At 38.3% G+C, this 17,055-nt stretch overlaps 1 non-coding gene across 1 annotated transcript; it reads right to left on the bottom strand.

Annotated features, from left to right (window-relative positions):
* Nucleotides 1–791: 791 nt before the first annotated feature.
* On the bottom strand, nucleotides 792–864 carry TRNAS-GGA (transfer RNA serine (anticodon GGA)). Its single transcript has one exon. It is a non-coding gene; the product is annotated as a tRNA-Ser (tRNA).
* Between the last annotated feature and the right edge of the window lie 16,191 nt (nucleotides 865–17,055).

Genomic DNA, 17,055 nt, shown 5'->3' with positions numbered 1-17,055 from the left:
GGGATTTCTTTGGAAGGAATGATGCTAAAGCTGAAACTCCAGTGCTTTGGCCAGCTCATGCGAAGAGTTGACTCATTGGAAAAGACGCTGATGCTGGGAGGGATTGGGAGCAGGAGGAGAAGGGGACGACAGAGGATGAGATGGCTGGATGGCATCACTGACTCTGACATGAGTCTGGGTGAACTCCAGGAGTTGGTGATGGACAGGGAGGCCTGACATGCTGCGATTCATGGGGTCACAAAGAGTTGGACAGATTGAGCGACTGAACTGAACTGAAAGTGGAAAAGGGAGACTGAAAAGAAAGTAAGTGGGAGAGGTAACTATGAAAGGAAAGTAAGTGGGAGAGATAACAGAAATGCAACATTGTTGTCTTGAGATAGAAGGGGCCACAAGTCAAGGAACGTGAGCACTCTCTAGGAGCTGAAAAGGCAAGAGAATGAATTTCCCCCAAGGCCTCCAGAAAGGAACACAGTTGTGGGAAACCTCAATTTTAGTTCAGGGAGACCCATTTCAGACTTCTGACTTCCAGAACTATACAATTAAACATTTTGTTGTTTTATGCCACTAAATTTTTGTGGTGATTTGTTATAGCAGATGTGGGAAATAAATACAAGTTGGGACCACGGACTGGATCAAGATCCTGAAATTTACTGGAACCTAGTGAAATGAAGTCATTCTGTCGTGTCTGACTCTTTGCGACCCCATGGACTGTAGCCTACCAGGCTCCTCCCTCCACGGGATTCTCCAGGCAAGAATACTGGAGTGGGTTGCCATTTCCTTCTCCAGGGGATCTTCCCAACCCAGGGATCGAACCTGGGTCTCCTGCATTCCAGGCAGATGCTTTAACCTCTGAGCCACCGGCAATTTGGAACTGGAACCTAAGCAGGACTCATTTGTGAATTGTTCACTGGCCAGAAAATCATACCAAATCTTTGTCAGTAATTTCTCTAACAAAAGACCCAGACAACAAAAGTGCTCCCTACCTTTACTCTTATTAAGTCAAAAATATATTAATAATAGCTACTAATTTATATAATATTTTCACATTAATGATGCAAAATAGAAAAAAGCTATTATTTGCTGTTCAAAGCCAAATACCTTTTAAACATTATTTAATTAATTTTCAAAATAACTCTAGGAGGTGTATGCAATTTTTCTCTTGCTTTCATAGGTAAGGATACTGATCTTCACAGGATCATAAAAGAAATGAGAAATGGGATACAAGTGTGTCTGAACTCCTAAGTTCACACTCACTCTCAACTTTTATTTTAAGCTCTTAAAAACAAATGTATCTATTTCAAAATTATTAAACCAGAAATGTACTACATCTGAAGGGCCTCTCAAGCTGAGACCCACACATACACACACACACACACACACACACATACACACACACACATATATACATATATTACATTCAGACCAAGGTAAATGAAAGTTTTCAGTATTCAAGCATTCAAACTTTATAAAAGAAAAACATTACTTTATTACATAAGAATTACTGTAAAATTCATTTGAGAACATTTATCCCTAAATGAATATAAAGCATATTTTTATGGCTAAAATGTAGATTCAAACTGTATCTTCTGAGAAATTAGCATAATAATACCTTCCTATAAGTCTGTGTGTCAGCCAGATTAGATTTGGCAATGAATATGAAAAACACTTTGTAAACTCTGAAGTGTTTTGTGTATGTATTCATTGTTTGCTATTTCTTATAAACCTACTAGTAACAACACACATTTCTGTAGCCCATGGAATGTTTAAGGCTCTTCAAAATATACTCTCTCATTTAATATAATTTCTAAAGGTGAGCAAGAAGGCATTCCTCAGGAATGAAGAATAGAGGCTCAAAGTTTAGATTCTTTCAAAAAACATTTACCAAAGCCAGCTATGTGGCATTACCATGTGAGACACAGAACACAAAAGATGGATTAGACGTGAATTTTTCCATAAAGAGCTCACCATTTACTGGGAACAAATAGAGTATAAATAATTTCAATATGATGGAATGAATGATAGTATTAAATGACTGCACAGTGCCACACAGAGAGTTGTTCAGTCACCCAGTGGTGTCCAACTCTTTGTGGCCTCATGGACTGCAGCAGGCCAGGCCTCCCTGTCCCTCACCACCTCCTGGAGTTTGCCAAAGTTCATGTTCATTGCATCAGTGATGCCATCCAGCCATCTCATCCTCTAACATCCTCCTCTTCTGCCTCAATCTTTCCCAGCAGCAGGGACTTTTCCAATGAGTCATCTGTTCACATCAGATGACCAAAATACTGGAGCCTCAGCTTCATCATCATTCCTTCCAGTGAATATTCGAGGTTGATCTCCCTTAATATTGACTGGCTTGATCTCCTTGCTGTCCGAGAGACTTTCAGGAGTCTTCTCCAGCATCACAGTTTGAAAGGATAAATTTTTTGACGTTCTGCCTTCTTGACGGTCAGCTCTCAGAACCATATGTCATCCCTGGGAAGACCACAGCCTCGACTATCTGGAGCCTCGACTATTTGTCGGCAGAGTAATGTCTCTGCTATTCAACATGCTGTCTAGGTTTGTCATCGCTTTCCTGCCAAGAAGCCATCTTCTTCTGATTTCATGGCTACAGCCAGCGTTTACACTGATTTTGGAGCCCAAGAAGAGGACATCTGTCACTACTTCTACCTTTTCCCCTTCTATTTGCCATGCAGTAATGGGGCTGGATGCCATGATCTTAGTTGTTTGTTTGTTTGTTTGTTTAATATTTACACTTAAGCCGGCTCCTTCACTCTTCTCCTTTACCCTCATCAAGAGGCTCTTTAGTTTCTCTTTGCTTTAGCCAATAGAGTGGTATCATCCAAAAATCCACACAGAAAAAATTAACCCCAATTTCCTGGCTTCTAATCTCTCTTCCTCTCTTTCTTTTCCCCTTTTCAAACACATTCTTCAAGCCTTTTTTTTTTTCAGTCCTTCTGATCATCTCACTCCTGTGCCAGAAGGTGCCAAGCATCTCTCTGTCTTCTCACAACTCTCCAGATTGAAATCCACCTGGGCAGAGATGATTTGTTTCTTCAGTTCAGTTCAGTCACTCAGTCGTGTCCGACTCTTTGTGACCCCGTAAATTGCAGCACGCCAGGCCTCCCTGTCCATCACCAACTCCCAGAGTTCACCCAGACTCACGTCCATCGAGTCAGTGATGCCATCCAGCCATCTCACCCTCTGTCATCCCCTTCTCCTCCTGCCCCCAATCCCTCCCAGCATCAGACTCTTTTCCAATGAGTCAACTCTTCGCATGAGGTGGCCAAAGTACTGGAGTTTCAGCTTTAGCATCATTCCTTCCAAAGAAATCCCAGGGCTGATCTCCTTCAGAATGGACTGGTTGGATCTCCTTGCAGTCCGAGGAACTCGCAAGAGTCTTCTCCAACACCACAGTTCAAAAGCATCAATTCTTCGGTGCTCCGCCTTCTTCACAGTCCAACTCTCACATCCATACATGACCACAGGAAAAACCATAGCCTTGACTAGACGGACCTTAGTTGGCAAAGTAATGTCTCTGCTTTTGAATATGCTATCTAGGTTGGTCATAACTTTCCTTCCAAGGAGTAAGCGTCTTTTAATTTCATGGCTGCAGTCACCATCTGCAGTGATTTTGGAGCCCCAAAAAATAAAGTCTGACACTGTTTCCCCATCTATTTCCCATGAAGTGATGGGACCGGATGCCATGATCTTCATTTCTGAATGTTGAGCTTTAAGCCAACTTTTTCACTCTCCACTTTCACTTTCATCAAGAGGCTTTTGAGTTCCTCTTCACTTTCTGCCATAAGGGTGGTGTCATCTGCATATCTGAGGTTATTGATATTTCTCCCAGCAATCTTGATTCCAGCTTGTGTTTCTTCCAGTCCAGCATTTCTCATGATGTACTCTGCATATAAGTTAAATAAGCAGGGTGACAATATACAGCCTTGACGTACTCTTTTTCCTATTTGGAACCAGTCTGTTGTTCCATGTCCAGTTCTAACTGTTGCTTCCTGACCTGCATACAAATTTCTCAAGAGGCAGATCAGGTGGTCTGGTTTTCCCATCTCTTTCAGAATTTTCCAGTTTATTGTGATCCACACAGTCAAAGGCTTTGGCATAGTCGATAAAGCAGAAATAGATGTTTTTCTGGAACTCTCTTGCTTTTTCCATGATCCAGAGGATGTTGGCAATTTGATCTCTGGTTCCTCTGCCTTTTCTAAAACCAGCTTGAACATCTGGAAGTTCACAGTTCACGTATTGCTGAAGCCTGGCTTGGAGAATTTTGAGCTTTACTTTATAGCCTGTGAGATGAGTGCAATTGTGCGGTAGTTTGAGCATTCTTTGGCATTGCCTTTCTTTGGGATTGGAATGAAAACTGACCTTTTCCAGTCCTGTGGCCACTGCTGAGTTTTCCAAATGTGCTGACATACTGAGTGCAGCACTTTCACAGCATCATCTTTCAGGATTTGAAATAGCTCCACTGGAATTCCATCACCTCCACTAGCTTTGTTCGTAGTGATGCTTTCTAAGGCCCACTTGACTTCGCATGCCAGGATGTCTGGCTCTAGGTCAGTGATTACACCATTGTGATTATCTGGATCGTGAAGATCTTTTTCGTACAGTTCTTCTGTGTATTCTTGCCACCTCTTCTTAATATCTTCTGCTCCTGTTAGGTCCATACCATTTCTGTCCTTTATCAAGCCTGTCTTTGCATGAAATGTTCCCTTGATATCTCTAATTTTTTTGAAGAGATCTCTAGTCTTTCTCATTCTGTTGTTTCCCTCTATTTCTTTGCATTGATCGCTGAGGAAGGCTTTCTTATCTCTTCTTGCTATTCTTTGGAACTCTGCATTCAGATGCTTTGTTTCTTCAGATGCCCTCAAATCATATTGTCTACAGCAGTCATAAGGAGTGATAAAAATGGGTAGAGCTAGAGGCTTATATTCTTCTCTGCACCTACCAATATGCTGGACTCTTAGTATATAGGCTCACTTATTTATTCATTCATTTAGAAAACGCTCATTTAACATCTACTATGTTGTAGGTAACATTCTAAGTGCTGACAGTGTAGAAATAGCATCACTAATTGTAATAGCTACTGTCTTCAGTGCACTTATCATGGACCAAGCATTCTTGAGGGCTTCCCTGGTGGCTCAGATGGTAAAGAATCTATGTGCAAGGCAAGAGACCCAAGTTCAATCCCTGAGTCAGGAAGATCCCCTGGAGAAGGGAATGGCTACCCACTCCAGTATTCTTGCCTGAAGAATCCCATGGACAGAGGAGCCTGGCAGACTATAGTCCATGGGGTTGCAAAGAGTCAGACCTGACTGAGTGACTAAGCACACATGTGCAAGTATTCTTATAAATATTTTGCTTACGTTAATTTAATTCTGATGACAAAAATAATACTGTTGTCATTGTTTGAATGAGGGAACTGAGAAAAAGATTAGGTAATTGGCACAAGGGACACTTAGTAAATGGATAAGCCATAATTTAAACTCAGCCTGGCTTGGGCCAATGCACTTAACCATTAGAATAATCCAGGACTTTGAGAAGAAACTCTTTTGCAGTCCTCATTTCTGAGAATTTTATCTTGAAAGAGTCTCAAATTTTATCACTTTATTGTGTATAATGATATCATGTGCTTTTTCTCCCCTGTTCTGATAATGTATTAACTATCCTGATTAACTTTTTGAAAGACAAATACACATTATGATCCCAAAATAAATTCCACTTGGCCGTGATTTTTGTTTGCTTAGGATTTTACTTATAATTTATGAGTAACATAGGCTTGTATTTTTATTTTATTTTTTTTACTTATCCTTTTCTGCTTTTGGTATAGGGTCAGACTGTTTTCATAATATGTTAGAGTGTTCCTGTTCACCACTATCTGAAAGATTTGTGTAAGACATTATTTTTCTTGAAAATGCTTGTAGGAACACACTAATGAAATAATTTAGGCCAGAAATTTCCCTTTCCTACTTTGGTATGTTACTTTGCTTGTTTGAGGGAAGATTTTTAATTGCAGTTTCAATTTCTGAGATTTGGGGATCTAGTCCTATTGTTATTTATTGATTGATTAATTCCATTGTGGTCACTGTATGAATTCAATCTTTTGAAATTTATGTGGATTTGCTTTTTTGCTTAATGTAATGCCTGTTTTGGTAAATATTCCAAAAACGTTTGAAAACACTATGTATTCTACAGTTTTTTGGTTGTAGTTTTGGTGCATAAGGTCAATTAGTTCAAATTAGTTAAGAGGGTTTTAACTTAAATATTCTCTCTCCCATATGACTTTTGCTTTGCTCTTTAAAAAGTATATTTTAGACTCTACAGCAATAATTGATATTTTGTCTGCCTTTCCAATTAATTCTGTTTTTTATATGTATCTTGAACTATTTAGGCACGTATACATTTGGGCTTGTTACGACTTCCTGTTGACTGTTTCCTTTTTCTTTATAAAAGATTCTTATTTCTTTGTTTAATACATTCATCAGTGTCTGTTTTCTCTTATACTAATACAGTCATATCAGCTTTTGTTTGGTTAGTGTTTGCATGCTATATATTAGTCTCATTGTTATTGTCTTACATTTAATCTATGTTGTTAAAGGTCAAGTATATCTCTCCTAAACACACACTTGAATATGTATATTTATTTTTCTTAGTGTCATAACTTTGCATTTCCTTTGGGTCATTATATAGCTTACATTTAGTGTAATTACTGAGATCAACTTAAGTCTGCTATTTTAATATTTGCTTTCTAACTATTCAAACTGTGGCTTGTTTCCTGTTCTTCCTTTTCGATTTTTAGGATTAGTCAAGAAACATTAGTATTCTGTTTTTGTTTTTTTCTCCTGTATTCAATTTTACTTACATTTGTATTATTTGTAGTGATATGTTGATTATATGTTCTTAACTTATTGCTGCTACTGCTGCTGCTGCTAAGTCGCTTCAGTCATGTTCGACTCTTCATGACCCCATGGACTGCAGCCCACCAGGCTCCTCCGTCCATGGGATTTCCCAGGCAAGAGTACTGGAATGGGGTGCCATTGCCTTCTCTGTAACTTATTGCAGCCTACCTTAAATTAGCTCTCTACCAATTCTTGTAAGACCCTTACAACAATTTAATCCATTTAGTCCATTCTCTTATTTCATTTTATTTATACATAGTTAACACCCAAAGTACATTGTTTTTATTGTTTAACAACTGTAATATTTTACAGTTATCCAGTATGCATCCCTTCTCATGTTTTCATTTTTTTCTGAAATTTCATGTTTTTATATGATTTTCCTTCAATGTTCAAAACTTGCTTTAGAATGTCTTACAGTGTGAGCCCAATATCAATACACTCTCTGAAACTCATCTGAAAATATTTTAATTTCATCTTCACTTTTTGGAAGACAGCTATACTCACCAGTATACTTCCAAAGCTGCCATTTCACCTTCATTTTTAATCATATTTTTGTTGAATATAGAATTTTCATTTTTGTTTTTCTTTTAGCACTTTAAAGATGCTTTTCCAGTATCTTCTGTTTTTCATAGTTATTATTTGAAAGTTTTCTGACAGTTGAAAACAATGTGTCTTTTTCTATCATACCTTCAAAAATATTTCTTTGTCTTCAGTCTTCAGAAATTCAATTATTGTGTCAATATGTCTTCTTGAATCTCTAAGTTTTATCTTTCATTAGTTTTGTAAACTTATCAGTAGCTTTTCAATATTGCTTCTCCTTCTTCTTTCCTTCAGAGATTCCAGATATATGTTTGTTAGCAGATTTTACAGTTTCCCATGATTCTATTGTAATCTGTTCAGATTTCTTCATTTTTCTAACTCTACTTTAGTTTAAATAACTCCTATTGATCTTTCTACATATTCACTAATTGTCTTTTCTGCTGTTACAAATAATGAGTTCTTAATTTATGATATTATATATTTTTGTTTTAGAATATCCATTTGGTTTGTTTTAAACATTGCATCTCTTTGTTAGAGTTACCTATTGATTCATATTTTCCTCGTTTAAAAAATATGTGTATTTACTTTAAAGCATTTCTAATGAGTAATACACTAATCTATTTTTATTGGCTATTTTCTCTATTGATTATGAGTTCTATTTTTCTCCTTTATATTTCAAACCATTTTTATTGAAGTATAACCCTTCTGTAAAGGACCACAAGGACTAAAGATGGTTTGCTTTCCCCAGATGGTATTTTCTCTCCTCTAGTAGGCAGAATCATGAGCCAACTTGATTTATTCAGCAAGCAAGCTAGGTCAAGATTGGTTTGCAACCCTAGTCAGACTCAGTTTACCTCTGGTTACAAATCTCTCAAAGGCGAGAACTTTCCTGTGTTTTATTAAAGACCCAAACTTCTAGCAGAATTTTGGCTTAGAGTGCTGTTGATTCGCATGCTTCCTTGGCATTCTGCAAAAATCCTCTTTCTCTCTTTGGGAAATCAAACTTATCATTGGTAGCTTCTCTAGATTCTAATTTTCCACATGAGTCTGAATGGTTATCAAATATTAGCTTCCTCACCAGTATTCTCATATGAAAGAACGGATCTTTAAACTATGCTCAGATTCTGCAAATATTCCCAGTGAGTAAAATACTCCTTAAATTCCACCAAGTGAAATGGATTTTTTCCCTGTTTAGATTAATTCTTCTAGACCTTTTACATGTACAAAGCTCTTCAGTGATTAAAAAAGTATAACATTTATAATTTATCCATTTTTCTAATTGCTATTATGGGGAAAATAGTTTACCAATAGATTTTAAATTTTAACAGGGAATAGAAGTCCATATATTGATTTTGTAAGTAGAAAATTCAACTACATTAAATTTTAAAAATAAATTTAAATAGTAAAATTATAAAGCAATGTTGTACACTATTTAAATCCTATCAATGTCCTTATTTGTAAAATTTATAACTTGACTATGAAATAAATAAGAGAAAGCAATTTCAGAGCATTTTGGTAAATAAAGTTTGTCTTGCAAAACTGCCCGTTGAGTAATAGTAATAGGATCTATCTCTTCATGATTCTTCTAATAATTTTTTTATTAAACAGCTATTACGTACTATGTACCACATCAGTGCTGTGGATTGTACTGAATATAAGAATAATAAATTCCAGGTTCAGAAGGAGGTTGATAGTCTCATGAATGTCACTTATGCAGAGGTTATGTCTTGCTGAAGGGATTGACAGTGCAAAGAAATACAATTTATTAATGTCATTGTCTTATGACAGTGAGCCACCTGGGTGTGTCAGCAGCCCTCAAGAGAAAACCTATGTCCCAAAGAGGTGTTTTTAAGACTGTTGACAAAGAGAAATATCTCTTTTTAATAAATGTAAAATGACATCTTATAAAGTTAACGTGGCATAAAACTATAAAATGCAAAACTATTGTAAAGGCCAATTATTGAGAAAATTGATTGTGCAGCATGTTAGCAAGTTTCATAACTGACTTGTAGAAGCAGAGTAGTAACATAAAATATATAATATGCAAATAATCAAACAGCAAAACAGAAGCTAGAAATATTTCAGGGCAGAGAAAGTAAAACTACCACCTAGATGTGGTGAGACTCTTTATGTATATTGATTCTTTGGGATTTAAAATATAAAAAGATAAATCCTGAAAAAAATGAACACTGAAGACCCTAAAATCAGAATTCCAAGAGTATAAAAATATCTTCCTTGAAAAATCCCTTGTGTTACTCTCTAGCTTCCTTGATAGGAAGACATTGGTAAAAAATAAAAGTGTTTATTTTTACAGAAAAGTTTCTATTAGTTGGAAATTGTTATATTAAAGGATATAATGATGATAATAATAACTTACATTTGTTAAGCACTATTAAGTGCCGGTCCCTGCTCTTTATATGTGATTTATGTGTTTCAGCTCTTGTGATTTAATCCTGAACTCATAAGTTAGATACTGTACTACCACCATTCTCATTTTGCTGATGAGGAAAAAGGCAGTTTTTCCTCTTTTAATCCTCTTCAGTAATTCCTTTCATCCTCATCAATTATACTGAGGTTGAATACTATTACTGTTTCCATTTTATGGGTGAAGAATTTACTAAAATTCTTCAATTAACCTAAAAATTAACTCAGTCAATGTCACACTAGGAAACTATGATGCCAAATTCAACTCAGATATTCTGGGTCCAGAACCACTGCTTTTAATCACTAACACTAAACCATGTCCAATTTAAAAGGAGTACTATAACAGTAATATTTTTTTAAAGTGTTTATATCGGTCAGTTTATAAAATTACCATGACAGATTACTTATAGAAACTAGCTGCTTTCGGAGTTCCTCAAACTTTTAAAGACATACATGAGTTGAAATCATTGACCTAAAATGGTTTACTCATGTTCTTAAAAAGTCTCCTCAATGCCTCATTATTCACCAATGTTTATGTTCTTTATGGTCTTTCTTCTTCAGCAGATTCTCAGAGGAAAATATATTCTTCTTTTCTTTGTTGTTTATTATGTAACTGCTAACCTTTTTCACCTGTTCCAAGACCTCATTCCATCAATCATCTTTGCCACTCCCCTATATATTCAACCCATGCCAGTTTTTTGTTTGCTTTAGTTTTCAAGTTTTGCTGTAACAAGGTACAGCATCTCAGCCAATAAAACTAATATTTCCCTAATCCTATAAAGATAAAAATAACACCTTCTCCAATCCTATTAATTTTTAATATCTTGAAAATGAAAGTGAAGTCGCTCAGTTGTGTCTGACTCTTTGCAACCCCGTGGACTGTAGCCCACCAGGCTCTCCGTCCATGGGATTCTCCAGGCAAGAATACTGGAGTGGGTTGCTATTTCCTTCTCCAGGGGATCTTCCCAACCCAGGGATCGAACCCAGGTCTCCCGCATTGCAGGCAGATGCTTTAACCTCTGAGCCACTTATTCAGCTTTATTGAAAAGGGAGTTTATACTAAGTCTTCCTATATGAAACAGTTGTTTGCTTGCAACCAAAAGAGCTTAACACTGACTAACTTAATAAAATAAGAATATATTGGGAAGATGTATGATACCTAACAGGACAGAAGCTGTACCTTTGGAAGGACTTTCTGGCTTTCTGACTGTCCAAACATTTCATCTTCAATATGGCATTTCTTACCCATCTTCCTATTAGGTGGTGCTCTTGGGCTGGCTCTGACTAAAAGTCTGTTGGTATTATAAATAAATCTTATTTATAGTGAGGGCATAGAATTGCTGATGCAAGGTTCTCTATTACTCTGCTACATTAACTGTCATAGGTTGAGTTCTCCAGGAAGAAATACTGAGATAGAGTTGAGTCATGAGTATTTTTAACATGCACACATAGATGCGTGCATGCTCAGTCATGTCCAACTCTTTGTGACACCATGGACTGTCACATGCCAGGCTCCTCTGATCATGGAATTGTCCAGGCAAAGAGTACTTCAGTGGGTTACCATTTCCTCCTCCAGGGGATCTTCCCAACCCAGGAATTGAATCCACGTCTAGTCTCCTGTGTCTCCTGCATTGGCAGGTGGATTCTTTACCACTTTGCCACCTAGGAAGCCCTTCACAGTTTTTTATTAATAAATTAGGCTAATAACCTAATTTATTAGGCTAATACCTGCTAAGGGAAGAGGGCGCAAGTCAATTTGGACAGAGAAAGAACTTGTCTGCAATGCAGATCCAAAAAAGCCTAAGCCAACCCAGGGGAAGATTTGGAATAAGTATATAGTTCCCATTACAATCTGAGTTGAGCAGAAATGGCCAGGTCTTTGTAATCCCAACTTGCTCCATGTCAGAGCTGCCCAGGGAAAGGCAGGACCTTCGGCATGGGGACCCTCTACAGTAAAGGTAGGCCTTGAAGTTTCTGATAACTGAGGCTGTCTGGTTACGTCACTCTCCATAGCTGGGAAGCAAGTCCTTCCTTAAGGGAAATCTGGGTGGAGCATCCCTGTGTCTACCACAAATATCCGAGATGATTGAGTTTGGTTACTATGATTCGTATGCCTAGATGTATACGGCTAGCAGAGGAAGGGTATATGAAATACTATTTTCACCAGAACTGCAAAAGAGGAAATATAATAGTTTCCAAAAGGGAAATGAGATTCTGTTATCAGATAGAAGGTGGAAAGGATATTGGACATGCAGAAACAACAGAATTTTTATTCTTTATCGTTTTCTCATATCACTTCCACTTTCTAATTGATGGAAGGTGGATTCCTCCCTTTTCAATCTACTTAGATTTTGCTAAGCTCACAAGTATTTTTATTAAGAGAGATGATATCTGCTCCCTCCTAGAAAGTCAGGCTTAAGCACATGACTTTGGCCATTTAGATATAACAGGATGTGGCATGTATAATTGGTTGACAATGTTTCAGGTGTACAGCAAAGTGGTTCAGCTATATGTATATATAAATATAAGAATATATGTGTGTGTATATATATTTATATATTTCAGATTTTTTTCCATTATAGGTTATTACAATATATTGAAAATAGTTCCCTGTGATATATAATAAGTCCTTGTGTATCTATTTTATATATATATATATAGTAGTGTTATTGTTGTTCAGTAGCTAAGTCGTGTCTGACTCTTTGCAACCCCATGGACTACAGCATGCCAGACTTCTCTGTCCTTCATTATCTCCTGGAGCTAGCTCAAATTCATGTCTATTGAGTCAGTGATGTTATCTAATCATCTTATCCACTGTCACCCGCTTCTCCTCTTGCCCTCAACCTTTCCCAGCATCAGGGTCTTTTCCAAGGAGTCAGCTCTTCACATCAGATGGCCAAAGTATTGGAGTTTCAGCTACAGCATCAATCCTTCCAATGAATATTCAGGACTGATTTCTTTTAGGATTGACTGGTTTGATCTCCTTACTGTCCAAGGGACTCTCAAGAGTCTTCTCTAGCACCACAGTTTGAAAACATCAGTTCTTCAGTGCTCACCCTTCCTAATGGTTCAATGAGCACATCCATACATGACTACTGGAAAAACCATAGATTTGACAAGATGGACCTTTGTTGGCAAAGTAATGTCTCTACTTTTTCATATGCTGCCTAGGTTTGTCATAGCTTTTCTTCCAAGGAGCAAGTGTCTTTAAATTTCATGGCTGTAGTCAGCATCTGCAGTAATTATGGAGTCCAAGAAAATAAAATCTGTCAGTTTCCACTTTTTCCCTGTCTATTTGCCATAAAATGATGGGACAGGATGCCATGATCTTAGTTTTTTGACTGTTGAGTTTTAAGCCAGATTTTTCACTCTCCTCTTATAGTAGCGTATAGCTCTCAATTCCAATCTCTTAATTTATCAGCTTTAAGAGAAGCTGGTCATTCTGCCTTGTTCTTTTCTATTCTTCAATGAACCTATGTCCAAATAGTAGCTGTTGTGCCTGGACCCCAGAGTGGGGACAGGAAGCAGCGTAGCAGACAACCAATAATAGAGAAACAGAAACTGAGGGTTTGGGGTATATGATCGTAGTGAGGGCTCGGTGGACTTGGAACGGAAATTCATATCCCACTTACATTTTGTTGGATGTCCTATCCAATCCCAGAGTCTCAGACTCAAATGGCTTTAGAAACTAGACAGGTGATTTCACATTATCCCAAAGCCAGTGGTCATTTTGTTAGGGACAGCTGGTGCCCAAAGAGAAAAGGAATTATATACGCTTGGCTGAAAGTATTCCAGTTCAAATGGTTTGTAAAATCTCCACCCAACGAAACCCATCTTCTGGATGAAATCAATCCTAGGATCACCAGTTGACCCTCCAGCTCCACCAAGTAGACCTCTCAGTGTGGCCTAGGGTAGCACTTCCTACAAGCTTATAAGGATTAGTTCTTAACACACTGAAGCCTGAATTCCAAGCAAGCAGGCAGGTTCTTTCTACAGGGAGATCAGTGCTCATGAAGAGTATTGTACCTTTGAACCTTAGTACAAAGAATGGAATTTAAGCCACCCCAGTACAGTTTCATGAATAAAGTTTAATTTTTTTCATTATTTGCTTTAAGAAAAGAAAACAAACAAACAGATTTCTGCCCAAATATCTAAGTTCCTTTCATCCTTGGCATCCTGAAATTCTTGTTTAAAACAACTTAAATCACCAGAGGAGTGTTAAAGTCCTTTTTAGAGCTAATCTGTTCAGCAATGCCAGAAGAATGCAGACTGAGCAAGCAGCAAGTCGAAGCAAATTCCCTGGGACCAGAGCTCTTGAAGGGACAGAGGGACTATTTTCTTCAACATAAAAGGGAATGGAATACATTTGCTCTATTTTCCACTTTTCCGTTCTGAAATATGAGAGACACTTCGAGTGTGTTCCTTAGGCGTCCTGAAGAATAAACTATTTCTGGCCCCACAAACCCATTTCTTTTTGTGGAAATCAGATTCCACCCTCCCAGGGACTTAGAAGAAAATCAAAGCTTTCAACTCCGGAAACATCCAAATAGCGTCCTTTCCTCAGAGTATGCTGGTAGCTGTGGATCTCCAGCCACACTGTGGGAGTGTGGGTTCATATCCTGCTATTGCTAGGCAGATGACATCACTCTTCTTTTCCATAAAGAGTTGTTCCATATGTGCTGCTTGCTGAGCAAAACACACATATGTGGGGACTGCAGATGAAATATGCATGCGATGTGGGCCCAGGCCAATTTCGTCTCTTAAAGGAAACAGCAACGCTATTTAAGTGGTACCAATAAAATAACATTTTATCTTCCGAATTTAAAAACAATTCCCAAGCCTGCATGGAATCAACCCTTTCAAATAGTTCAGGAATCTGTTGTTATGTCCTCTGAACATAATAGTTTCATGTTTGGGAGTTGCTAGATCTAACAGAAAATAATAGGGACTTTTCTAATTGCTTGTAACCGGCTAGGCACTTAACATTTAATTCTCATCATAAGCCTTTTCTAACAATGACATGCTTCCCATTTTAGGAGTGATAAAAATTAAAACGGAGGCTCAGAAAGGTTCAATAAACTGTTTAGAGTATTAATACTGGAGTCTGGGCTTTCATCTCTGGAAATCTAATCGTGAACCTGGAGTTCATTCCACCCCTGCTCATCAGAAAACAATTAATAGGTGAAAGGCAAATGAGTATTTTTGATAACACATTTTTTAAATAGGATGACTTGCCAAATCTCTTCTCTCTGGAACGCTTCACAATCTGTTCCCTCGATTTTTTTTTTTTTTTCCTTCTTAAAGGCAGGCTGGAGTAATAGAAACAGGCTCTTGGAGGGCTTTGAAGCACAATAGTATATAAAGATGTGACAGTGACTGCTATCTGGAAAGTACAAACTAAATCTCTAGCAGGGTTTGATCATCTCTGAGTCTAAGCTGGGAGATAAGAGATTTGTGACACTGGCAATGCCGTTAATTCTGGGACAGGGGTACTAATACATTTCCTTGTTCTGTCTGCCTTAAGGCTTTGTCCAAGATACTCGGTGAAAAGAACCTCTTCTCTTTCATATTTTTGGGGAACTCCAATTGATCTCAGCAGCACCCATCTCTCCTCCCCTACCTTTCTACATCTTCCTAGGTGGCAAATGGATGAAAGGATTGACTTCTTGGCCCTTTAGCAGCGGAATAACAATTGTTTCCCATCTCTTCTTTTCTTCCCAACTCCTCCCCTTTCCCCATCCTGGGAAGTTAAGTTTCTTCCACTGAGGTCTTCCCCTATAATCCCAGAGGCCTCTTCTTTTCAGTCCATCTACAGTCATTAACAAATTGAGAATTTCTCCAGAGCTTAAAGTTTGACTCTCTGGAGCTGGGAACAGATAGTGAGAATGATAAAAACAAAACAAAACAGCCTCCCCGCCCACCCAAACAGCTGTCACCAATCACACTCTCCAATCCTCAGGGGGATCCGTTGAGCTTACTAGAGTGAAGGATCAATCTCGAGTTGCCCTGGCAACAGTAATCAGCATTGAGAACATCCTCCTGGGCTGTTTGGATGCACGGAAAGGAAAAAGCAGGATGGGGAGCAAAGGTTTGTTCTCCCCATGTTTTGAGAAGTCCCTGCACAGCAGTTCACTGTGTTCAACATGAGGAGTACTTGTGGATCTCACAGCATGAAAAGCGTCTGCTGTGATGAGATTGATTTCACTTAAGAGGCCCTTGAAATACGCATGCACACCCTAAAGTTTTCAAGGATGTTTATCAGGAGCCAAATTTCCATGGGGAGCTGGAAATCAATTCTTCAACAGCAAACTCCAACCCTGTCAGTTGCTCAGATCCGCACCCCTCATTCTAGGTTGGAAAATGAAAGAATCTCCTGAAATCCACATTGGGAGAGTAAGATGTGGTTGTCAGTGAAGACAAGAAGGCAGGGTTGTCCACCCCCATCCCACACACCCTCATTGATTCCAGCTTTAGCTCTGTGCAAGTTTATTTTTAAAAATGTGGATGCTCCATTTTCAGAGAGTGATCTAAAAATACACTCCTGCATGCCTGTGGCTGTGATGTGTATATAAATCCAAAACCTCAGAATAGAGTGGATTACACTGAGAAGCACAGACAGACCAAAAAGCAGAACAGGATGATTCCTTCTACCTTCTGTGTCAGGAGGCGGCACTCACGGCATTAAGCACATCAAATGTTGTCAGAGTTGATTTCATGAATACGTTTCTGTGAGAAGTAACTTAAAGGACATGGAAGAAGACTGTTTTCCAGGTGTGATCCCATATTGCCATTCTTCTCTGCCCAAAATGACATTTTTGATAAAACTAAAATTGTAAGAATAAAAGCAAACATTGATTAAGGGTGTTCCATGTAAGAATAAAAGCAAACATTAAGAGTGTTCTATGTACTGGTGTGATCAGACCCCCTGCCCGGAGGTGGCTCTTCTCTCTCTCACTCTCTGTACATCCCCTGCTGGATCAGTGCTTGCTTCACCTACACCTTACTCACACCACTGACCTTCCTATATACTTGCCCCCACCCCAGTTAGTGATTGTTCTAACCCTTAGATCAGAACATCTCCACCTGATTGCTGATCAAATGGGTAGTGAGAGCGTGCCCCTCGGCCAGTTTCCCTGGTAACAAATGAGCCAACCGATGTCGATTCCCCCTCTAACTGGTA

Source organism: Bos mutus, chromosome 14 (assembly GCF_027580195.1).
Source record: "Bos mutus isolate GX-2022 chromosome 14, NWIPB_WYAK_1.1, whole genome shotgun sequence".
Taxonomy (NCBI): domain Eukaryota; kingdom Metazoa; phylum Chordata; class Mammalia; order Artiodactyla; family Bovidae; genus Bos; species Bos mutus.
Note: the sequence above shows the minus strand (reverse complement) of the source record. Positions and strands in the feature narration are given on the sequence as shown.